Source organism: Schistocerca cancellata, unplaced genomic scaffold (assembly GCF_023864275.1).
Source record: "Schistocerca cancellata isolate TAMUIC-IGC-003103 unplaced genomic scaffold, iqSchCanc2.1 HiC_scaffold_514, whole genome shotgun sequence".
NCBI classification, from domain to species: domain Eukaryota; kingdom Metazoa; phylum Arthropoda; class Insecta; order Orthoptera; family Acrididae; genus Schistocerca; species Schistocerca cancellata.
The window spans coordinates 41,636-60,086 of NW_026046528.1; the positions used below are offsets into that span (position 1 = coordinate 41,636).

Below are 18,451 nucleotides of genomic sequence, written 5' to 3' on the forward strand. Positions count from 1 at the left end.
CGCTTGTGTCGTTATCCGGTGTCGTCTAGTGGCTGGGATACCTGGCTCTCTCCCACGAGGCCCGGGTTCGATTCCCGGTACCGGAAGTGCACATTTTGTTGCTCCTCTTATGCGACTTGTCCCGACTTTGCTCGACTGACGCTTCGCTGACGCTTGCAGAAATGTACGTTAAGTATGAATCACGGCCACAAGTGACGGCGAGAGAGATGCGACACCTGTCCACACTCTTATCGGGGCACGTACCTGTGGTCAACTGACTTGGAGGACTGCAAGACATTGCCAGGCAGCTAACCACTCTCGTAAGTGTCCTAACAGCGCAGGCACGTTCATTTGCTCATATACATATAACGAAGATCGCGTCTGACACAGTGGGCTGAGCTTTGCTGTGTATCTTGCAGGTGCAGTCGCGACACCTGCTTCCGAGGGTGCCTCCGTGGCCGTGATCGTCTAGTGGTTAGGACATTGCGTTGTGGCCGCAATAACCCAGGTTCGAATCCTGGTCACGGCAATTTTGAAGGTTTTGCCTGGCAGTTGCTGCAATCGTGATAGTCACCCAGTGTTTGAAATCACAATGCTCCCATCATTTTTCACTCATGTTCCGCAGGCCGCAGGTTGCACTACCATTTCATTATCAACAAGAAATTCGGCCGCCCCAGAGCGTGGGTAGCTGCCTGAGAGGTTAAATCTATAGTCGAAAGGGGCAGTTGTTTGAGGTACGATGAATGAGCAGCCAGTCGCAGCAGAACAGGAAACTGTGTCGTGCAGTGGTTTCTGGAGACGCGAAGAACGATGGCGCAGGTAGCGTGGCCGAGCGGTCTAAGGCGCTGGTTTAAGGCACCAGTCTCTTCGGAGGCGTGGGTTCGAATCCCACCGCTGCCAATTTTTACTTCTCGTTTTTGTGCATTTGCGGTGTGTTCTCGTGCGGTAGAACGCAGCTCCTGTGACCGCCGCGTCGCGGAGGTAGCGTGGCCGAGCGGTCTAAGGCGCTGGTTTCAGGCACCAGTCTCTTCGGAGGCGTGGGTTCGAATCCCATCGCTGCCAACGTTTTCTGTCTCGAAAACAGGAGCACTGATTGCCCGCCAAGGAAATAGCGCAGCAAAGCGTGAGCGTCGCTTTCTTAAATTGTCGTAGCACAGTGCGTGGTGTAACAACAGCATTCACCGGCGCAGTTTGGTCGCATGATTGCTGGCGTTCGTCTCCACGAGATACGTCCCGAGCATGCCGCTCTACAAAGTGGAAACGTTAATTTTTGCAGTTGTCGTCAAGTAGCTGGTGGACGCTTGCCGTGTTTGTTGGAGGAGCGCTTGTGTCGTTATCCGGTGTCGTCTAGTGGCTGGGATACCTGGCTCTCTCCCACGAGGCCCGGGTTCGATTCCCGGTACCGGAAGTGCACATTTTGTTGCTCCTCTTATGCGACTTGTCCCGACTTTGCTCGACTGACGCTTCGCTGACGCTTGCAGAAATGTACGTTAAGTATGAATCACGGCCACAAGTGACGGCGAGAGAGATGCGACACCTGTCCACCTCTTATCGGGGCACGTACCTGTGGTCAACTGACTTGGAGGACTGCAAGACATTGCCAGGCAGCTAACCACTCTCGTAAGTGTCCTAACAGCGCAGGCACGTTCATTTGCTCATATACATATAACGAAGATCGCGTCTGACACAGTGGGCTGAGCTTTGCTGTGTATCTTGCAGGTGCAGTCGCGACACCTGCTTCCGAGGGTGCCTCCGTGGCCGTGATCGTCTAGTGGTTAGAACCCAGGTTCGAATCCTGGTCACGGCAATTTTGAAGGTTTTGCCTGGCAGTTGCTGCAATCGTGATAGTCACCCAGTGTTTGAAATCACAATGCTCCCATCATTTTTCACTCATGTTCCGCAGGCCGCAGGTTGCACTACCATTTCATTATCAACAAGAAATTCGGCCGCCCCAGAGCGTGGGTAGCTGCCTGAGAGGTTAAATCTATAGTCGAAAGGGGCAGTTGTTTGAGGTACGATGAATGAGCAGCCAGTCCGCAGCAGAACAGGAAACTGTGTCGTGCAGTGGTTTCTGGAGACGCGAAGAACGATGGCGCAGGTAGCGTGGCCGAGCGGTCTAAGGCGCTGGTTTAAGGCACCAGTCCTCTTCGGAGGCGTGGGTTCGAATCCCACCGCTGCCAATTTTTACTTCTCGTTTTTGTGCATTTGCGGTGTGTTCTCGTGCGGTAGAACGCAGCTCCTGTGACCGCCGCGTCGCGGAGGTAGCGTGGCCGAGCGGTCTAAGGCGCTGGTTTCAGGCACCAGTCTCTTCGGAGGCGTGGGTTCGAATCCCATCGCTGCCAACGTTTTCTGTCTCGAAAACAGGAGCACTGATTGCCCGCCAAGGAAATAGCGCAGCAAAGCGTGAGCGTCGCTTTCTTAAATTGTCGTAGCACAGTGCGTGGTGTAACAACAGCATTCACCGGCGCAGTTTGGTCGCATGATTGCTGGCGTTCGTCTCCACGAGATACGTCCCGAGCATGCCGCTCTACAAAGTGGAAACGTTAATTTTTGCAGTTGTCGTCAAGTAGCTGGTGGACGCTTGCCGTGTTTGTTGGAGGAGCGCTTGTGTCGTTATCCGGTGTCGTCTAGTGGCTGGGATACCTGGCTCTCTCCCACGAGGCCCGGGTTCGATTCCGGTACCGGAAGTGCACATTTTGTTGCTCCTCTTATGCGACTTGTCCCGACTGACGCTTCGCTGACGCTTGCAGAAATGTACGTTAAGTATGAATCACGGCCACAAGTGACGGCGAGAGAGATGCGACACCTGTCCACCTCTTATCGGGGCACGTACCTGTGGTCAACTGACTTGGAGGACTGCAAGACATTGCCAGGCAGCTAACCACTCTCGTAAGTGTCCTAACAGCGCAGGGCACGTTCATTTGCTCATATACATATAACGAAGATCGCGTCTGACACAGTGGGCTGAGCTTTGCTGTGTATCTTGCAGGTGCAGTCGCGACACCTGCTTCCGAGGGTGCCTCCGTGGCCGTGATCGTCCTAGTGGTTAGGACATTGCGTTGTGGCCGCAATAACCCAGGTTCGAATCCTGGTCACGGCAATTTTGAAGGTTTTTGCCTGGCAGTTGCTGCAATCGTGATAGTCACCCAGTGTTTGAAATCACAATGCTCCCATCATTTTTCACTCATGTTCCGCAGGCCGCAGGTTGCACTACCATTTCATTATCAACAAGAAATTCGGCCGCCCCAGAGCGTGGGTAGCTGCCTGAGAGGTTAAATCTATAGTCGAAAGGGGCAGTTGTTTGAGGTACGATGAATGAGCAGCCAGTCGCAGCAGAACAGGAAACTGTGTCGTGCAGTGGTTTCTGGAGACGCGAAGAACGATGGCGCAGGTAGCGTGGCCGAGCGTCTAAGGCGCTGGTTTAAGGCACCAGTCTCTTCGGAGGCGTGGGTTCGAATCCCACCGCTGCCAATTTTTACTTCTCGTTTTTGTGCATTTGCGGTGTGTTCTCGTGCGGTTAGAACGCAGCTCCTGTGACCGCCGCGTCGCGGAGGTAGCGTGGCCGAGCGGTCTAAGGCGCTGGTTTCAGGCACCAGTCTCTTCGGAGGCGTGGGTTCGAATCCCATCGCTGCCAACGTTTTCTGTCCTCGAAAACAGGAGCACTGATTGCCGCCAAGGAAATAGCGCAGCAAAGCGTGAGCGTCGCTTTCTTAAATTGTCGTAGCACAGTGCGTGGTGTAACAACAGCATTCACCGGCGCAGTTGGTCGCATGATTGCTGGCGTTCGTCTCCACGAGATACGTCCCGAGCATGCCGCTCTACAAAGTGGAAACGTTAATTTTTGCAGTTGTCGTCAAGTAGCTGGTGGACGCTTGCCGTGTTTGTTGGAGGAGCGCTTGTGTCGTTATCCGGTGTCGTCTAGTGGCTGGGATACCTGGCTCTCTCCCACGAGGCCCGGGTTCGATTCCCGGTACCGGAAGTGCACATTTGTTGCTCCTCTTATGCGACTTGTCCCGACTGACGCTTCGCTGACGCTTGCAGAAATGTACGTTAAGTATGAATCACGGCCACAAGTGACGGCGAGAGAGATGCGACACCTGTCCACCTCTTATCGGGGCACGTACCTGTGGTCACTGACTTGGAGGACTGCAAGACATTGCCAGGCAGCTAACCACTCTCGTAAGTGTCCTAACAGCGCAGGCACGTTCATTTGCTCATATACATATAACGAAGATCGCGTCTGACACAGTGGGCTGAGCTTTGCTGTGTATCTTGGCAGGTGCAGTCGCGACACCTGCTTCCGAGGGTGCCTCCGTGGCCGTGATCGTCTAGTGGTTAGGACATTGCGTTGTGGCCGCAATAACCCCAGGTTCGAATCCTGGTCACGGCAATTTTGAAGGTTTTGCCTGGCAGTTGCTGCAATCGTGATAGTCACCCAGTGTTTGAAATCACAATGCTCCCATCATTTTTCACTCATGTTCCGCAGGCCGCAGGTTGCACTACCATTTCATTATCAACAAGAAATTCGGCCGCCCAGAGCGTGGGTAGCTGCCTGAGAGGTTAAATCTATAGTCGAAAGGGGCAGTTGTTTGAGGTACGATGAATGAGCAGCCAGTCGCAGCAGAACAGGAAACTGTGTCGTTGCAGTGGTTTCTGGAGACGCGAAGAACGATGGCGCAGGTAGCGTGGCCGAGCGGTCTAAGGCGCTGGTTTAAGGCACCAGTCCTCTTCGGAGGCGTGGGTTCGAATCCCACCGCTGCCAATTTTTACTTCTCGTTTTTGTGCATTTGCGGTGTGTTCTCGTGCGGTAGAACGCAGCTCCTGTGACCGCCGCGTCGCGGAGGTAGCGTGGCCGAGCGGTCTAAGGCGCTGGTTTCAGGCACCAGTCTCTTCGGAGGCGTGGGTTCGAATCCCATCGCTGCCAACGTTTTCTGTCTCGAAAACAGGAGCACTGATTGCCCGCCAAGGAAATAGCGCAGCAAAGCGTGAGCGTCGCTTTCTTAAATTGTCGTAGCACAGTGCGTGGTGTAACAACAGCATTCACCGGCGCAGTTTGTCGCATGATTGCTGGCGTTCGTCTCCACGAGATACGTCCCGAGCATGCCGCTCTACAAAGTGGAAACGTTAATTTTTGCAGTTGTCGTCAAGTAGCTGGTGGACGCTTGCCGTGTTTGTTGGAGGAGCGCTTGTGTCGTTATCCGGTGTCGTCTAGTGGCTGGGATACCTGGCTCTCTCCCACGAGGCCCGGGTTCGATTCCCGGTACCGGAAGTGCACATTTTGTTGCTCCTCTTATGCGACTTGTCCCGACTGACGCTTCGCTGACGCTTGCAGAAATGTACGTTAAGTATGAATCACGGCCACAAGTGACGGCGAGAGAGATGCGACACCTGTCCACCTCTTATCGGGGCACGTACCTGTGGTCAACTGACTTGGAGGACTGCAAGACATTGCCAGGCAGCTAACCACTCTCGTAAGTGTCCTAACAGCGCAGGCACGTTCATTTGCTCATATACATATAACGAAGATCGCGTCTGACACAGTGGGCTGAGCTTTGCTGTGTATCTTGCAGGTGCAGTCGCGACACCTGCTTCCGAGGGTGCCTCCGTGGCCGTGATCGTCTAGTGGTTAGGACATTGCGTTGTGGCCGCAATAACCCAGGTTCGAATCCTGGTCACGGCAATTTTGAAGGTTTTGCCTGGCAGTTGCTGCAATCGTGATAGTCACCCAGTGTTTGAAATCACAATGCTCCCATCATTTTTCACTCATGTTCCGCAGGCCGCAGGTTGCACTACCATTTCATTATCAACAAGAAATTCGGCCGCCCCAGAGCGTGGGTAGCTGCCTGAGAGGTTAAATCTATAGTCGAAAGGGGCAGTTGTTTGAGGTACGATGAATGAGCAGCCAGTCGCAGCAGAACAGGAAACTGTGTCGTGCAGTGGTTTCTGGAGACGCGAAGAACGATGGCGCAGGTAGCGTGGCCGAGCGGTCTAAGGCGCTGGTTTAAGGCACCAGTCTCTTCGGAGGCGTGGGTTCGAATCCCACCGCTGCCAATTTTTACTTCTCGTTTTTGTGCATTTGCGGTGTGTCTCGTGCGGTAGAAACGCAGCTCCTGTGACCGCCGCGTCGCGGAGGTAGCGTGGCCGAGCGGTCTAAGGCGCTGGTTTCAGGCACCAGTCTCTTCGGAGGCGTGGGTTCGAATCCATCGCTGCCAACGTTTTCTGTCTCGAAAACAGGAGCACTGATTGCCCGCCAAGGAAATAGCGCAGCAAAGCGTGAGCGTCGCTTTCTTAAATTGTCGTAGCACAGTGCGTGGTGTAACAACAGCATTCACCGGCGCAGTTTGGTCGCATGATTGCTGGCGTTCGTCTCCACGAGATACGTCCGAGCATGCCGCTCTACAAAGTGGAAACGTTAATTTTTGCAGTTGTCGTCAAGTAGCTGGTGGACGCTTGCCGTGTTTGTTGGAGGAGCGCTTGTGTCGTTATCCGGTGTCGTCTAGTGGCTGGGATACCTGGCTCTCTCCCACGAGGCCCGGGTTCGATTCCCGGTACCGGAAGTGCACATTTTGTTGCTCCTCTTATGCGACTTGTCCCGACTGACGCTTCGCTGACGCTTGCAGAAATGTACGTTAAGTATGAATCACGGCCACAAGTGACGGCGAGAGAGATGCGACACCTGTCCACCTCTTATCGGGGCACGTACCTGTGGTCAACTGACTTGGAGGACTGCAAGACATTGCCAGGCAGCTAACCACTCTCGTAAGTGTCCTAACAGCGCAGGCACGTTCATTTGCTCATATACATATAACGAAGATCGCGTCTGACACAGTGGGCTGAGCTTTGCTGTGTATCTTGCAGGTGCAGTCGCGACACCTGCTTCCGAGGGTGCCTCCGTGGCCGTGATCGTCTAGTGGTTAGGACATTGCGTTGTGGCCGCAATAACCCAGGTTCGAATCCTGGTCACGGCAATTTTGAAGGTTTTGCCTGGCAGTTGCTGCAATCGTGATAGTCACCCAGTGTTTGAAATCACAATGCTCCCATCATTTTTCACTCATGTTCCGCAGGCCGCAGGTTGCACTACCATTTCATTATCAACAAGAAATTCGGCCGCCCCAGAGCGTGGGTAGCTGCCTGAGAGGTTAAATCTATAGTCGAAAGGGGCAGTTGTTTGAGGTACGATGAATGAGCAGCCAGTCGCAGCAGAACAGGAAACTGTGTCGTGCAGTGGTTTCTGGAGACGCGAAGAACGATGGCGCAGGTAGCGTGGCCGAGCGGTCTAAGGCGCTGGTTTAAGGCACCAGTCTCTTCGGAGGCGTGGGTTCGAATCCCACCGCTGCCAATTTTTACTTCTCGTTTTTGTGCATTTGCGGTGTGTTCTCGTGTGGTAGAACGCAGCTCTGTGACCGCCGCGTCGCGCAGGTAGCGTGGCCGAGCGGTCTAAGGCGCTGGTTTCAGGTACCAGTCTCTTCGGAGGCGTGGGTTCGAATCCCATCGCTGCCAACGTTTTCTGTCTCGAAAACAGGAGCACTGATTGCCCGCCAAGGAAATAGCGCAGCAAAGCGTGAGCGTCGCTTTCTTAAATTGTCGTAGCACAGTGCGTGGTGTAACAACAGCATTCACCGGCGCAGTTTGGTCGCATGATTGCTGGCGTTCGTCTCCACGAGATACGTCCCGAGCATGCCGCTCTACAAAGTGGAAACGTTAATTTTTGCAGTTGTCGTCAAGTAGCTGGTGGACGCTTGCCGTGTTTGTTGGAGGAGCGCTTGTGTCGTTATCCGGTGTCGTCTAGTGGCTGGGATACCTGGCTCTCTCCCACGAGGCCCGGGTTCGATTCCCGGTACCGGAAGTGCACATTTTGTTGCTCCTCTTATGCGACTTGTCCCGACTGACGCTTCGCTGACGCTTGCAGAAATGTACGTTAAGTATGAATCACGGCCACAAGTGACGGCGAGAGAGATGCGACACCTGTCCACCTCTTATCGGGGCACGTACCTGTGGTCAACTGACTTGGAGGACTGCAAGACATTGCCAGGCAGCTAACCACTCTCGTAAGTGTCCTAACAGCGCAGGCACGTTCATTTGCTCATATACATATAACGAAGATCGCGTCTGACACAGTGGGCTGAGCTTTGCTGTGTATCTTGCAGGTGCAGTCGCGACACCTGCTTCCGAGGGTGCCTCCGTGGCCGTGATCGTCTAGTGGTTAGGACATTGCGTTGTGGCCGCAATAACCCAGGTTCGAATCCTGGTCACGGGCAATTTTGAAGGTTTTGCCTGGCAGTTGCTGCAATCGTGATAGTCACCCAGTGTTTGAAATCACAATGCTCCCATCATTTTTCACTCATGTTCCGCAGGCCGCAGGTTGCACTACCATTTCATTATCAACAAGAAATTCGGCCGCCCCAGAGCGTGGGTAGCTGCCTGAGAGGTTAAATCTATAGTCGAAAGGGGCAGTGTTTGAGGTACGATGAATGAGCAGCCAGTCGCAGCAGAACAGGAAACTGTGTCGTGCAGTGGTTTCTGGAGACGCGAAGAACGATGGCGCAGGTAGCGTGGCCGAGCGGTCTAAGGCGCTGGTTTAAGGCACCAGTCTCTTCGGAGGCGTGGGTTCGAATCCCACCGCTGCCAATTTTTACTTCTCGTTTTTGTGCATTTGCGGTGTGTTCTCGTGCGGTAGAACGCAGCTCCTGTGACCGCCGCGTCGCGGAGGTAGCGTGGCCGAGCGGTCTAAGGCGCTGGTTTCAGGCACCAGTCTCTTCGGAGGCGTGGGTTCGAATCCCATCGCTGCCCAACGTTTTCTGTCTCGAAAACAGGAGCACTGATTGCCCGCCAAGGAAATAGCGCAGCAAAGCGTGAGCGTCGCTTTCTTAAATTGTCGTAGCACAGTGCGTGGTGTAACAACAGCATTCACCGGCGCAGTTTGGTCGCATGATTGCTGGCGTTCGTCTCCACGAGATACGTCCCGAGCATGCCGCTCTACAAAGTGGAAACGTTAATTTTTGCAGTTGTCGTCAAGTAGCTGGTGGACGCTTGCCGTGTTTGTTGGAGGAGCGCTTGTGTCGTTATCCGGTGTCGTCTAGTGGCTGGGATACCTGGCTCTCTCCCACGAGGCCCGGGTTCGATTCCCGGTACCGGAAGTGCACATTTTGTTGCTCCTCTTATGCGACTTGTCCCGACTGACGCTTCGCTGACGCTTGCAGAAATGTACGTTAAGTATGAATCACGGCCACAAGTGACGGCGAGAGAGATGCGACACCTGTCCACCTCTTATCGGGGCACGTACCTGTGGTCAACTGACTTGGAGGACTGCAAGACATTGCCAGGCAGCTAACCACTCTCGTAAGTGTCCTAACAGCGCAGGCACGTTCATTTGCTCATATACATATAACGAAGATCGCGTCTGACACAGTGGGCTGAGCTTTGCTGTGTATCTTGCAGGTGCAGTCGCGACACCTGCTTCCGAGGGTGCCTCCGTGGCCGTGATCGTCTAGTGGTTAGGACATTGCGTTGTGGCCGCAATAACCCAGGTTCGAATCCTGGTCACGGCAATTTTGAAGGTTTTGCCTGGCAGTTGCTGCAATCGTGATAGTCACCCAGTGTTTGAAATCACAATGCTCCCATCATTTTTCACTCATGTTCCGCAGGCCGCAGGTTGCACTACCATTTCATTATCAACAAGAAATTCGGCCGCCCCAGAGCGTGGGTAGCTGCCTGAGAGGTTAAATCTATAGTCGAAAGGGGCAGTTGTTTGAGGTACGATGAATGAGCAGCCAGTCGCAGCAGAACAGGAAACTGTGTCGTGCAGTGGTTTCTGGAGACGCGAAGAACGATGGCGCAGGTAGCGTGGCCGAGCGGTCTAAGGCGCTGGTTTAAGGCACCAGTCTCTTCGGAGGCGTGGGTTCGAATCCCACCGCTGCCAATTTTTACTTCTCGTTTTTGTGCATTTGCGGTGTGTTCTCGTGCGGTAGAACGCAGCTCCTGTGACCGCCGCGTCGCGGAGGTAGCGTGGCCGAGCGGTCTAAGGCGCTGGTTTCAGGCACCAGTCTCTTCGGAGGCGTGGGTTCGAATCCCATCGCTGCCAACGTTTTCTGTCTCGAAAACAGGAGCACTGATTGCCCGCCAAGGAAATAGCGCAGCAAAGCGTGAGCGTCGCTTTCTTAAATTGTCGTAGCACAGTGCGTGGTGTAACAACAGCATTCACCGGCGCAGTTTGGTCGCATGATTGCTGGCGTTCGTCTCCACGAGATACGTCCCGAGCATGCCGCTCTACAAAGTGGAAACGTTAATTTTTGCAGTTGTCGTCAAGTAGCTGGTGGACGCTTGCCGTGTTTGTTGGAGGAGCGCTTGTGTCGTTATCCGGTGTCGTCTAGTGGCTGGGATACCTGGCTCTCTCCCACGAGGCCCGGGTTCGATTCCCGGTACCGGAAGTGCACATTTTGTTTGCTCCTCTTATGCGACTTGTCCGACTGACGCTTCGCTGACGCTTGCAGAAATGTACGTTAAGTATGAATCACGGCCACAAGTGACGGCGAGAGAGATGCGACACCTGTCCACCTCTTATCGGGGCACGTACCTGTGGTCAACTGACTTGGAGGACTGCAAGACATTGCCAGGCAGCTAACCACTCTCGTAAGTGTCCTAACAGCGCAGGCACGTTCATTTGCTCATATACATATAACGAAGATCGCGTCTGACACAGTGGGCTGAGCTTTGCTGTGTATCTTGCAGGTGCAGTCGCGACACCTGCTTCCGAGGGTGCCTCCGTGGCCGTGATCGTCTAGTGGTTAGGACATTGCGTTGTGGCCGCAATAACCCAGGTTCGAATCCTGTCACGGCAATTTTGAAGGTTTTGCCTGGCAGTTGCTGCAATCGTGATAGTCACCCAGTGTTTGAAATCACAATGCTCCCATCATTTTTCACTCATGTTCCGCAGGCCGCAGGTTGCACTACCATTTCATTATCAACAAGAAATTCGGCCGCCCCAGAGCGTGGGTAGCTGCCTGAGAGGTTAAATCTATAGTCGAAAGGGGCAGTTGTTTGAGGTACGATGAATGAGCAGCCAGTCGCAGCAGAACAGGAAACTGTGTCGTGCAGTGGTTTCTGGAGACGCGAAGAACGATGGCGCAGGTAGCGTGGCCGAGCGGTCTAAGGCGCTGGTTTAAGGCACCAGTCTCTTCGGAGGCGTGGGTTCGAATCCCACCGCTGCCCAATTTTTACTTCTCGTTTTTGTGCATTTGCGGTGTGTTCTCGTGCGGTAGAACGCAGCTCCTGTGACCGCCGCGTCGCGGAGGTAGCGTGGCCGAGCGGTCTAAGGCGCTGGTTTCAGGCACCAGTCTCTTCGGAGGCGTGGGTTCGAATCCCATCGCTGCCAACGTTTTCTGTCTCGAAAACAGGAGCACTGATTGCCCGCCAAGGAAATAGCGCAGCAAAGCGTGAGCGTCGCTTTCTTAAATTGTCGTAGCACAGTGCGTGGTGTAACAACAGCATTCACCGGCGCAGTTTGGTCGCATGATTGCTGGCGTTCGTCTCCACGAGATACGTCCCGAGCATGCCGCTCTACAAAGTGGAAACGTTAATTTTTGCAGTTGTCGTCAAGTAGCTGGTGGACGCTTGCCGTGTTTGTTGGAGGAGCGCTTGTGTCGTTATCCGGTGTCGTCTAGTGGCTGGGATACCTGGCTCTCTCCCACGAGGCCCGGGTTCGATTTCCCGTACCGGAAGTGCACATTTTGTTGCTCCTCTTATGCGACTTGTCCCGACTGACGCTTCGCTGACGCTTGCAGAAATGTACGTTAAGTATGAATCACGGCCACAAGTGACGGCGAGAGAGATGCGACACCTGTCCACCTCTTATCGGGGCACGTACCTGTGGTCAACTGACTTGGAGGACTGCAAGACATTGCCAGGCAGCTAACCACTCTCGTAAGTGTCCTAACAGCGCAGGCACGTTCATTTGCTCATATACATATAACGAAGATCGCGTCTGACACAGTGGGCTGAGCTTTGCTGTGTATCTTGCAGGTGCAGTCGCGACACCTGCTTCCGAGGGTGCCTCCGTGGCCGTGATCGTCTAGTGGTTAGGACATTGCGTTGTGGCCGCAATAACCCAGGTTCGAATCCTGGTCACGGCAATTTTGAAGGTTTTGCCTGGCAGTTGCTGCAATCGTGATAGTCACCCAGTGTTTGAAATCACAATGCTCCCATCATTTTTCACTCATGTTCCGCAGGCCGCAGGTTGCACTACCATTTCATTATCAACAAGAAATTCGGCCGCCCCAGAGCGTGGGTAGCTGCCTGAGAGGTTAAATCTATAGTCGAAAGGGGCAGTTGTTTGAGGTACGATGAATGAGCAGCCAGTCGCAGCAGAACAGGAAACTGTGTCGTGCAGTGGTTTCTGGAGACGCGAAGAACGATGGCGCAGGTAGCGTGGCCGAGCGGTCTAAGGCGCTGGTTTAAGGCACCAGTCTCTTCGGAGGCGTGGGTTCGAATCCCACCGCTGCCAATTTTTACTTCTCGTTTTTGTGCATTTGCGGTGTGTTCTCGTGCGGTAGAACGCAGCTCCTGTGACCGCCGCGTCGCGGAGGTAGCGTGGCCGAGCGGTCTAAGGCGCTGGTTTCAGGCACCAGTCTCTTCGGAGGCGTGGGTTCGAATCCCATCGCTGCCAACGTTTTCTGTCTCGAAAACAGGAGCACTGATTGCCCGCCAAGGAAATAGCGCAGCAAAGCGTGAGCGTCGCTTTCTTAAATTGTCGTAGCACAGTGCGTGGTGTAACAACAGCATTCACCGGCGCAGTTTGGTCGCATGATTGCTGGCGTTCGTCTCCACGAGATACGTCCCGAGCATGCCGCTCTACAAAGTGGAAACGTTAATTTTTGCAGTTGTCGTCAAGTAGCTGGTGGACGCTTGCCGTGTTTGTTGGAGGAGCGCTTGTGTCGTTATCCGGTGTCGTCTAGTGGCTGGGATACCTGGCTCTCTCCCACGAGGCCCGGGTTCGATTCCCGGTACCGGAAGTGCACATTTTGTTGCTCCTCTTATGCGACTTGTCCCGACTTTGCTCGACTGACGCTTCGCTGACGCTTGCAGAAATGTACGTTAAGTATGAATCACGGCCACAAGTGACGGCGAGAGAGATGCGACACCTGTCCACCTCTTATCGGGGCACGTACCTGTGGTCAACTGACTTGGAGGACTGCAAGACATTGCCAGGCAGCTAACCACTCTCGTAAGTGTCCTAACAGCGCAGGCACGTTCATTTGCTCATATACATATAACGAAGATCGCGTCTGACACAGTGGGCTGAGCTTTGCTGTGTATCTTGCAGGTGCAGTCGCGACACCTGCTTCCGAGGGTGCCTCCGTGGCCGTGATCGTCTAGTGGTTAGGACATTGCGTTGTGGCCGCAATAACCCAGGTTCGAATCCTGGTCACGGCAATTTTGAAGGTTTTGCCTGGCAGTTGCTGCAATCGTGATAGTCACCCAGTGTTTGAAATCACAATGCTCCCATCATTTTTCACTCATGTTCCGCAGGCCGCAGGTTGCACTACCATTTCATTATCAACAAGAAATTCGGCCGCCCCAGAGCGTGGGTAGCTGCCTGAGAGGTTAAATCTATAGTCGAAAGGGGCAGTTGTTTGAGGTACGATGAATGAGCAGCCAGTCGCAGCAGAACAGGAAACTGTGTCGTGCAGTGGTTTCTGGAGACGCGAAGAACGATGGCGCAGGTAGCGTGGCCGAGCGGTCTAAGGCGCTGGTTTAAGGCACCAGTCTCTTCGGAGGCGTGGGTTCGAATCCCACCGCTGCCAATTTTTACTTCTCGTTTTTGTGCATTTGCGGTGTGTTCTCGTGCGGTAGAACGCAGCTCCTGTGACCGCCGCGTCGCGGAGGTAGCGTGGCCGAGCGGTCTAAGGCGCTGGTTTCAGGCACCAGTCTCTTCGGAGGCGTGGGTTCGAATCCCATCGCTGCCAACGTTTTCTGTCTCGAAAACAGGAGCACTGATTGCCCGCCAAGGAAATAGCGCAGCAAAGCGTGAGCGTCGCTTTCTTAAATTGTCGTAGCACAGTGCGTGGTGTAACAACAGCATTCACCGGCGCAGTTTGGTCGCATGATTGCTGGCGTTCGTCTCCACGAGATACGTCCCGAGCATGCCGCTCTACAAAGTGGAAACGTTAATTTTTGCAGTTGTCGTCAAGTAGCTGGTGGACGCTTGCCGTGTTTGTTGGAGGAGCGCTTGTGTCGTTATCCGGTGTCGTCTAGTGGCTGGGATACCTGGCTCTCTCCCACGAGGCCCGGGTTCGATTCCCGGTACCGGAAGTGCACATTTTGTTGCTCCTCTTATGCGACTTGTCCCGACTGACGCTTCGCTGACGCTTGCAGAAATGTACGTTAAGTATGAATCACGGCCACAAGTGACGGCGAGAGAGATGCGACACCTGTCCACCTCTTATCGGGGCACGTACCTGTGGTCAACTGACTTGGAGGACTGCAAGACATTGCCAGGCAGCTAACCACTCTCGTAAGTGTCCTAACAGCGCAGGCACGTTCATTTGCTCATATACATATAACGAAGATCGCGTCTGACACAGTGGGCTGAGCTTTGCTGTGTATCTTGCAGGTGCAGTCGCGACACCTGCTTCCGAGGGTGCCTCCGTGGCCGTGATCGTCTAGTGGTTAGGACATTGCGTTGTGGCCGCAATAACCCAGGTTCGAATCCTGGTCACGGCAATTTTGAAGGTTTTGCCTGGCAGTTGCTGCAATCGTGATAGTCACCCAGTGTTTGAAATCACAATGCTCCCATCATTTTTCACTCATGTTCCGCAGGCCGCAGGTTGCACTACCATTTCATTATCAACAAGAAATTCGGCCGCCCCAGAGCGTGGGTAGCTGCCTGAGAGGTTAAATCTATAGTCGAAAGGGGCAGTTGTTTGAGGTACGATGAATGAGCAGCCAGTCGCAGCAGAACAGGAAACTGTGTCGTGCAGTGGTTTCTGGAGACGCGAAGAACGATGGCGCAGGTAGCGTGGCCGAGCGGTCTAAGGCGCTGGTTTAAGGCACCAGTCTCTTCGGAGGCGTGGGTTCGAATCCCACCGCTGCCAATTTTTACTTCTCGTTTTTGTGCATTTGCGGTGTGTTCTCGTGCGGTAGAACGCAGCTCCTGTGACCGCCGCGTCGCGGAGGTAGCGTGGCCGAGCGGTCTAAGGCGCTGGTTTCAGGCACCAGTCTCTTCGGAGGCGTGGGTTCGAATCCCATCGCTGCCAACGTTTTCTGTCTCGAAAACAGGAGCACTGATTGCCCGCCAAGGAAATAGCGCAGCAAAGCGTGAGCGTCGCTTTCTTAAATTGTCGTAGCACAGTGCGTGGTGTAACAACAGCATTCACCGGCGCAGTTTGGTCGCATGATTGCTGGCGTTCGTCTCCACGAGATACGTCCCGAGCATGCCGCTCTACAAAGTGGAAACGTTAATTTTTGCAGTTGTCGTCAAGTAGCTGGTGGACGCTTGCCGTGTTTGTTGGAGGAGCGCTTGTGTCGTTATCCGGTGTCGTCTAGTGGCTGGGATACCTGGCTCTCTCCCACGAGGCCGGGTTCGATTCCCGGTACCGGAAGTGCACATTTTGTTGCTCCTCTTATGCGACTTGTCCCGACTGACGCTTCGCTGACGCTTGCAGAAATGTACGTTAAGTATGAATCACGGCCACAAGTGACGGCGAGAGAGATGCGACACCTGTCCACCTCTTATCGGGGCACGTACCTGTGGTCAACTGACTTGGAGGACTGCAAGACATTGCCAGGCAGCTAACCACTCTCGTAAGTGTCCTAACAGCGCAGGCACGTTCATTTGCTCATATACATATAACGAAGATCGCGTCTGACACAGTGGGCTGAGCTTTGCTGTGTATCTTGCAGGTGCAGTCGCGACACCTGCTTCCGAGGGTGCCTCCGTGGCCGTGATCGTCTAGTGGTTAGGACATTGCGTTGTGGCCGCAATAACCCAGGTTCGAATCCTGGTCACGGCAATTTTGAAGGTTTTGCCTGGCAGTTGCTGCAATCGTGATAGTCACCCAGTGTTTGAAATCACAATGCTCCCATCATTTTTCACTCATGTTCCGCAGGCCGCAGGTTGCACTACCATTTCATTATCAACAAGAAATTCGGCCGCCCCAGAGCGTGGGTAGCTGCCTGAGAGGTTAAATCTATAGTCGAAAGGGGCAGTTGTTTGAGGTACGATGAATGAGCAGCCAGTCGCAGCAGAACAGGAAACTGTGTCGTGCAGTGGTTTCTGGAGACGCGAAGAACGATGGCGCAGGTAGCGTGGCCGAGCGGTCTAAGGCGCTGGTTTAAGGCACCAGTCTCTTCGGAGGCGTGGGTTCGAATCCCACCGCTGCCAATTTTTACTTCTCGTTTTTGTGCATTTGCGGTGTGTTCTCGTGCGGTAGAACGCAGCTCCTGTGACCGCCGCGTCGCGGAGGTAGCGTGGCCGAGCGGTCTAAGGCGCTGGTTTCAGGCACCAGTCTCTTCGGAGGCGTGGGTTCGAATCCCATCGCTGCCAACGTTTTCTGTCTCGAAAACAGGAGCACTGATTGCCCGCCAAGGAAATAGCGCAGCAAAGCGTGAGCGTCGCTTTCTTAAATTGTCGTAGCACAGTGCGTGGTGTAACAACAGCATTCACCGGCGCAGTTTGGTCGCATGATTGCTGGCGTTCGTCTCCACGAGATACGTCCCGAGCATGCCGCTCTACAAAGTGGAAACGTTAATTTTTGCAGTTGTCGTCAAGTAGCTGGTGGACGCTTGCCGTGTTTGTTGGAGGAGCGCTTGTGTCGTTATCCGGTGTCGTCTAGTGGCTGGGATACCTGGCTCTCTCCCACGAGGCCCGGGTTCGATTCCCGGTACCGGAAGTGCACATTTTGTTGCTCCTCTTATGCGACTTGTCCCGACTGACGCTTCGCTGACGCTTGCAGAAATGTACGTTAAGTATGAATCACGGCCACAAGTGACGGCGAGAGAGATGCGACACCTGTCCACCTCTTATCGGGGCACGTACCTGTGGTCAACTGACTTGGAGGACTGCAAGACATTGCCAGGCAGCTAACCACTCTCGTAAGTGTCCTAACAGCGCAGGCACGTTCATTTGCTCATATACATATAACGAAGATCGCGTCTGACACAGTGGGCTGAGCTTTGCTGTGTATCTTGCAGGTGCAGTCGCGACACCTGCTTCCGAGGGTGCCTCCGTGGCCGTGATCGTCTAGTGGTTAGGACATTGCGTTGTGGCCGCAATAACCCAGGTTCGAATCCTGGTCACGGCAATTTTGAAGGTTTTGCCTGGCAGTTGCTGCAATCGTGATAGTCACCCAGTGTTTGAAATCACAATGCTCCCATCATTTTTCACTCATGTTCCGCAGGCCGCAGGTTGCACTACCATTTCATTATCAACAAGAAATTCGGCCGCCCCAGAGCGTGGGTAGCTGCCTGAGAGGTTAAATCTATAGTCGAAAGGGGCAGTTGTTTGAGGTACGATGAATGAGCAGCCAGTCGCAGCAGAACAGGAAACTGTGTCGTGCAGTGGTTTCTGGAGACGCGAAGAACGATGGCGCAGGTAGCGTGGCCGAGCGGTCTAAGGCGCTGGTTTAAGGCACCAGTCTCTTCGGAGGCGTGGGTTCGAATCCCACCGCTGCCAATTTTTACTTCTCGTTTTTGTGCATTTGCGGTGTGTTCTCGTGCGGTAGAACGCAGCTCCTGTGACCGCCGCGTCGCGGAGGTAGCGTGGCCGAGCGGTCTAAGGCGCTGGTTTCAGGCACCAGTCTCTTCGGAGGCGTGGGTTCGAATCCCATCGCTGCCAACGTTTTCTGTCTCGAAAACAGGAGCACTGATTGCCCGCCAAGGAAATAGCGCAGCAAAGCGTGAGCGTCGCTTTCTTAAATTGTCGTAGCACAGTGCGTGGTGTAACAACAGCATTCACCGGCGCAGTTTGGTCGCATGATTGCTGGCGTTCGTCTCCACGAGATACGTCCCGAGCATGCCGCTCTACAAAGTGGAAACGTTAATTTTTGCAGTTGTCGTCAAGTAGCTGGTGGACGCTTGCCGTGTTTGTTGGAGGAGCGCTTGTGTCGTTATCCGGTGTCGTCTAGTGGCTGGGATACCTGGCTCTCTCCCACGAGGCCCGGGTTCGATTCCCGGTACCGGAAGTGCACATTTTGTTGCTCCTCTTATGCGACTTGTCCCGACTTTGCTCGACTGACGCTTCGCTGACGCTTGCAGAAATGTACGTTAAGTATGAATCACGGCCACAAGTGACGGCGAGAGAGATGCGACACCTGTCCACCTCTTATCGGGGCACGTACCTGTGGTCAACTGACTTGGAGGACTGCAAGACATTGCCAGGCAGCTAACCACTCTCGTAAGTGTCCTAACAGCGCAGGCACGTTCATTTGCTCATATACATATAACGAAGATCGCGTCTGACACAGTGGGCTGAGCTTTG

The 18,451-nt window shown here is 54.0% G+C and overlaps 39 non-coding genes across 39 annotated transcripts; all 39 read left to right on the forward strand.

Annotated features, from left to right (window-relative positions):
• The first annotated feature begins 436 nt into the window (after positions 1 to 436).
• Trnah-gug (transfer RNA histidin (anticodon GUG)) lies at positions 437 to 508 on the forward strand. Its single transcript has one exon. It is a non-coding gene; the product is annotated as a tRNA-His (tRNA).
• A 289-nt stretch (positions 509 to 797) lies between these two features.
• On the forward strand, positions 798 to 879 carry Trnal-aag (transfer RNA leucine (anticodon AAG)). The gene has a single exon. It is a non-coding gene; the product is annotated as a tRNA-Leu (tRNA).
• Positions 880 to 959: 80 nt separating this feature from the next.
• Positions 960 to 1,041, forward strand: Trnal-cag (transfer RNA leucine (anticodon CAG)). Its single transcript has one exon. It is a non-coding gene; the product is annotated as a tRNA-Leu (tRNA).
• A 1,035-nt stretch (positions 1,042 to 2,076) lies between these two features.
• On the forward strand, positions 2,077 to 2,159 carry Trnal-aag (transfer RNA leucine (anticodon AAG)). Its single transcript has one exon. It is a non-coding gene; the product is annotated as a tRNA-Leu (tRNA).
• Positions 2,160 to 2,239: 80 nt separating this feature from the next.
• Trnal-cag (transfer RNA leucine (anticodon CAG)) lies at positions 2,240 to 2,321 on the forward strand. The gene has a single exon. It is a non-coding gene; the product is annotated as a tRNA-Leu (tRNA).
• A 685-nt stretch (positions 2,322 to 3,006) lies between these two features.
• Positions 3,007 to 3,079, forward strand: Trnah-gug (transfer RNA histidin (anticodon GUG)). The gene has a single exon. It is a non-coding gene; the product is annotated as a tRNA-His (tRNA).
• A 290-nt stretch (positions 3,080 to 3,369) lies between these two features.
• On the forward strand, positions 3,370 to 3,450 carry Trnal-aag (transfer RNA leucine (anticodon AAG)). Its single transcript has one exon. It is a non-coding gene; the product is annotated as a tRNA-Leu (tRNA).
• An 81-nt stretch (positions 3,451 to 3,531) lies between these two features.
• Positions 3,532 to 3,613, forward strand: Trnal-cag (transfer RNA leucine (anticodon CAG)). The gene has a single exon. It is a non-coding gene; the product is annotated as a tRNA-Leu (tRNA).
• Positions 3,614 to 4,296: 683 nt separating this feature from the next.
• Trnah-gug (transfer RNA histidin (anticodon GUG)) lies at positions 4,297 to 4,369 on the forward strand. The gene has a single exon. It is a non-coding gene; the product is annotated as a tRNA-His (tRNA).
• Positions 4,370 to 4,658: 289 nt separating this feature from the next.
• Trnal-aag (transfer RNA leucine (anticodon AAG)) lies at positions 4,659 to 4,741 on the forward strand. The gene has a single exon. It is a non-coding gene; the product is annotated as a tRNA-Leu (tRNA).
• An 80-nt stretch (positions 4,742 to 4,821) lies between these two features.
• On the forward strand, positions 4,822 to 4,903 carry Trnal-cag (transfer RNA leucine (anticodon CAG)). Its single transcript has one exon. It is a non-coding gene; the product is annotated as a tRNA-Leu (tRNA).
• A 684-nt stretch (positions 4,904 to 5,587) lies between these two features.
• Positions 5,588 to 5,659, forward strand: Trnah-gug (transfer RNA histidin (anticodon GUG)). The gene has a single exon. It is a non-coding gene; the product is annotated as a tRNA-His (tRNA).
• Positions 5,660 to 5,948: 289 nt separating this feature from the next.
• On the forward strand, positions 5,949 to 6,030 carry Trnal-aag (transfer RNA leucine (anticodon AAG)). Its single transcript has one exon. It is a non-coding gene; the product is annotated as a tRNA-Leu (tRNA).
• Positions 6,031 to 6,875: 845 nt separating this feature from the next.
• Trnah-gug (transfer RNA histidin (anticodon GUG)) lies at positions 6,876 to 6,947 on the forward strand. The gene has a single exon. It is a non-coding gene; the product is annotated as a tRNA-His (tRNA).
• Positions 6,948 to 7,236: 289 nt separating this feature from the next.
• Trnal-aag (transfer RNA leucine (anticodon AAG)) lies at positions 7,237 to 7,318 on the forward strand. Its single transcript has one exon. It is a non-coding gene; the product is annotated as a tRNA-Leu (tRNA).
• Positions 7,319 to 7,397: 79 nt separating this feature from the next.
• On the forward strand, positions 7,398 to 7,479 carry Trnal-cag (transfer RNA leucine (anticodon CAG)). The gene has a single exon. It is a non-coding gene; the product is annotated as a tRNA-Leu (tRNA).
• A 685-nt stretch (positions 7,480 to 8,164) lies between these two features.
• Positions 8,165 to 8,237, forward strand: Trnah-gug (transfer RNA histidin (anticodon GUG)). The gene has a single exon. It is a non-coding gene; the product is annotated as a tRNA-His (tRNA).
• Positions 8,238 to 8,525: 288 nt separating this feature from the next.
• On the forward strand, positions 8,526 to 8,607 carry Trnal-aag (transfer RNA leucine (anticodon AAG)). The gene has a single exon. It is a non-coding gene; the product is annotated as a tRNA-Leu (tRNA).
• An 80-nt stretch (positions 8,608 to 8,687) lies between these two features.
• Positions 8,688 to 8,769, forward strand: Trnal-cag (transfer RNA leucine (anticodon CAG)). The gene has a single exon. It is a non-coding gene; the product is annotated as a tRNA-Leu (tRNA).
• Positions 8,770 to 9,455: 686 nt separating this feature from the next.
• Trnah-gug (transfer RNA histidin (anticodon GUG)) lies at positions 9,456 to 9,527 on the forward strand. Its single transcript has one exon. It is a non-coding gene; the product is annotated as a tRNA-His (tRNA).
• A 289-nt stretch (positions 9,528 to 9,816) lies between these two features.
• Positions 9,817 to 9,898, forward strand: Trnal-aag (transfer RNA leucine (anticodon AAG)). The gene has a single exon. It is a non-coding gene; the product is annotated as a tRNA-Leu (tRNA).
• Positions 9,899 to 9,978: 80 nt separating this feature from the next.
• On the forward strand, positions 9,979 to 10,060 carry Trnal-cag (transfer RNA leucine (anticodon CAG)). The gene has a single exon. It is a non-coding gene; the product is annotated as a tRNA-Leu (tRNA).
• A 1,045-nt stretch (positions 10,061 to 11,105) lies between these two features.
• Trnal-aag (transfer RNA leucine (anticodon AAG)) lies at positions 11,106 to 11,187 on the forward strand. The gene has a single exon. It is a non-coding gene; the product is annotated as a tRNA-Leu (tRNA).
• An 81-nt stretch (positions 11,188 to 11,268) lies between these two features.
• Trnal-cag (transfer RNA leucine (anticodon CAG)) lies at positions 11,269 to 11,350 on the forward strand. Its single transcript has one exon. It is a non-coding gene; the product is annotated as a tRNA-Leu (tRNA).
• Positions 11,351 to 12,035: 685 nt separating this feature from the next.
• Trnah-gug (transfer RNA histidin (anticodon GUG)) lies at positions 12,036 to 12,107 on the forward strand. The gene has a single exon. It is a non-coding gene; the product is annotated as a tRNA-His (tRNA).
• A 289-nt stretch (positions 12,108 to 12,396) lies between these two features.
• Positions 12,397 to 12,478, forward strand: Trnal-aag (transfer RNA leucine (anticodon AAG)). The gene has a single exon. It is a non-coding gene; the product is annotated as a tRNA-Leu (tRNA).
• Positions 12,479 to 12,558: 80 nt separating this feature from the next.
• Positions 12,559 to 12,640, forward strand: Trnal-cag (transfer RNA leucine (anticodon CAG)). The gene has a single exon. It is a non-coding gene; the product is annotated as a tRNA-Leu (tRNA).
• A 695-nt stretch (positions 12,641 to 13,335) lies between these two features.
• On the forward strand, positions 13,336 to 13,407 carry Trnah-gug (transfer RNA histidin (anticodon GUG)). Its single transcript has one exon. It is a non-coding gene; the product is annotated as a tRNA-His (tRNA).
• A 289-nt stretch (positions 13,408 to 13,696) lies between these two features.
• On the forward strand, positions 13,697 to 13,778 carry Trnal-aag (transfer RNA leucine (anticodon AAG)). The gene has a single exon. It is a non-coding gene; the product is annotated as a tRNA-Leu (tRNA).
• Positions 13,779 to 13,858: 80 nt separating this feature from the next.
• Trnal-cag (transfer RNA leucine (anticodon CAG)) lies at positions 13,859 to 13,940 on the forward strand. The gene has a single exon. It is a non-coding gene; the product is annotated as a tRNA-Leu (tRNA).
• Positions 13,941 to 14,625: 685 nt separating this feature from the next.
• On the forward strand, positions 14,626 to 14,697 carry Trnah-gug (transfer RNA histidin (anticodon GUG)). The gene has a single exon. It is a non-coding gene; the product is annotated as a tRNA-His (tRNA).
• A 289-nt stretch (positions 14,698 to 14,986) lies between these two features.
• On the forward strand, positions 14,987 to 15,068 carry Trnal-aag (transfer RNA leucine (anticodon AAG)). Its single transcript has one exon. It is a non-coding gene; the product is annotated as a tRNA-Leu (tRNA).
• Positions 15,069 to 15,148: 80 nt separating this feature from the next.
• Positions 15,149 to 15,230, forward strand: Trnal-cag (transfer RNA leucine (anticodon CAG)). Its single transcript has one exon. It is a non-coding gene; the product is annotated as a tRNA-Leu (tRNA).
• Positions 15,231 to 15,914: 684 nt separating this feature from the next.
• Trnah-gug (transfer RNA histidin (anticodon GUG)) lies at positions 15,915 to 15,986 on the forward strand. The gene has a single exon. It is a non-coding gene; the product is annotated as a tRNA-His (tRNA).
• Positions 15,987 to 16,275: 289 nt separating this feature from the next.
• Trnal-aag (transfer RNA leucine (anticodon AAG)) lies at positions 16,276 to 16,357 on the forward strand. Its single transcript has one exon. It is a non-coding gene; the product is annotated as a tRNA-Leu (tRNA).
• Positions 16,358 to 16,437: 80 nt separating this feature from the next.
• Positions 16,438 to 16,519, forward strand: Trnal-cag (transfer RNA leucine (anticodon CAG)). The gene has a single exon. It is a non-coding gene; the product is annotated as a tRNA-Leu (tRNA).
• Positions 16,520 to 17,204: 685 nt separating this feature from the next.
• On the forward strand, positions 17,205 to 17,276 carry Trnah-gug (transfer RNA histidin (anticodon GUG)). Its single transcript has one exon. It is a non-coding gene; the product is annotated as a tRNA-His (tRNA).
• Positions 17,277 to 17,565: 289 nt separating this feature from the next.
• On the forward strand, positions 17,566 to 17,647 carry Trnal-aag (transfer RNA leucine (anticodon AAG)). The gene has a single exon. It is a non-coding gene; the product is annotated as a tRNA-Leu (tRNA).
• Positions 17,648 to 17,727: 80 nt separating this feature from the next.
• Trnal-cag (transfer RNA leucine (anticodon CAG)) lies at positions 17,728 to 17,809 on the forward strand. Its single transcript has one exon. It is a non-coding gene; the product is annotated as a tRNA-Leu (tRNA).
• The last annotated feature ends 642 nt before the right edge of the window (positions 17,810 to 18,451 follow it).